We start from the raw sequence: 301 nt of genomic DNA, 5'->3' as shown, positions 1-301 counted from the left end.
TGTGTCCCCCCCCGTCTTGTCGCCCCCGGCCACTGCCTTTACCCACCCAGCACTGCAGGGCTGAGATTGTGGCTGTGTGGGATATGGGGTTTGAGGTAGGGACCCGTGTCCCGTGTGTGTGTGTGTGTGTGTCTCCTTGGGACCCACCAGGTCCTATAAGCGCATAAGCCCTTCACTAAGGCGGTTAGAGGGGAATAACGAAAAGTGGTAATTAAAAGGGGTGATTTCCCTGCCCCCAAGTAATTAATTACCAGCCCTGATGGCGCAGGGAAGGGGGATGCTCGAAGGTCACCCACCCCCC

The sequence above is a fragment of the Nestor notabilis genome, unplaced genomic scaffold (genome assembly GCF_000696875.1).
Source record: "Nestor notabilis isolate BGI_N333 unplaced genomic scaffold, ASM69687v1 scaffold23726, whole genome shotgun sequence".
Taxonomy (NCBI): Eukaryota; Metazoa; Chordata; class Aves; order Psittaciformes; family Psittacidae; genus Nestor; species Nestor notabilis.
This window is presented reverse-complemented; position numbering follows the sequence as displayed.